This window comes from Frankliniella occidentalis, unplaced genomic scaffold (assembly GCF_000697945.3).
Source record: "Frankliniella occidentalis isolate FOCC.00 unplaced genomic scaffold, Focc_3.1 Scaffold263, whole genome shotgun sequence".
In the NCBI taxonomy this organism is placed as follows: Eukaryota; Metazoa; Arthropoda; class Insecta; order Thysanoptera; family Thripidae; genus Frankliniella; species Frankliniella occidentalis.
Window position 1 is genome coordinate 33,761 of NW_026267389.1, and position 1,281 is coordinate 35,041.

Below are 1,281 nucleotides of genomic sequence, written 5' to 3' on the forward strand. Positions count from 1 at the left end.
TCTTGGAGGGCTGTTTCCAGCATGTTTATTTTATTCTTTAGGCTACATATATTTATGTGACACACACCTATACTATTTTCACCTGTGACAGGAATAGTACTAGTATAGTTTGCAGGGAGTTCACTTTTCATTTGAGGCTTACCATTCATAGTTTTATCAGTCACACATTTAATTGGTTTGCCCACGAAAGGGCGGCTGCTTTGGATTTAGAAAGTGGAGCCATTTCTTGCATAACCTTGTCTTCCCCTGTTGGGAGAAGTGCAGCCCATGTTTGGTATAACAGTCATGTCCAAAAGTTTCAATATCAAAGTTGATCATACAGTTGGGGCTCTTCTTATTCTGGCATTTATTAATACTGTTGTTGTTGTGCAGAACTTTGTTTGCTATTTTAATTTTTTTGTTGAGGTACCTCTTGTCCAACCTTTTCGGAACAGTGTTTACGATTAATCTTGTTCTGTTTGAGACAGGTAGTAGTTTATTAACACCTTCATTGATGCTGATTTGGTAGTCCAGTGAGGACATGTCATATGTACCTGCTAAAACAATAACAGCATCATCTTCATTAAAATTTTCTGTAAGCTTGTCAATATCTTCAACAACATCTGACAGTTTTGCGTTGGGCTTGACAATTGCTGTCACTTCGGTGTCTTCGACTGATTTTAACAGGATGTCTACACATCCTCTGCCTTGGCTGTCACTAAGTAGGAGGATCTTCTTTTTCTTATTTTTGTGTTTAGTTTTCTTTATTTCTGTCTTGTTGACATTTTCTTTGTTGTTTTTTTGAGGTTGATTGTTTTCTATTGGCTTGCTGACCAGGTCAACATCTTGGTTTTCCAATGCACTTACTTTTTTCTCTAGCTCGTCTATATAATCAAGTTGAGCCTCTATTTTAGCTTCTAGTATTGCAACCTTGCATTTGAGATCCATAATTTCACTCTCCTCATCTTCTTCCTCATCCGTATCTTCCAAGTTATTTAGGTTAGGAGTAGGGTGAGGAATTACTCCATCACTTTGGCTGTTTGGATTTTCCTTCTGACAGCTCTTACAGACGTAGTCATTTTCTAGTCCCACAGTGCGGTTGACATTTTCACACTTTCTGTGTAGGCTTTTTAGCAGATGATACTTCCAGTATCACTGCTCGTACAACACCTACTTAAACTAATATTAAACAAATATTAAGCATTTGTAACCACATATTAAGCTTTTAGAGGGAGAGAGGGAGGGATAGGGGGATCGGTGGTCCCAAAAAAGTGGTTCGTCTCCGCCCACCTGTTGCACTAC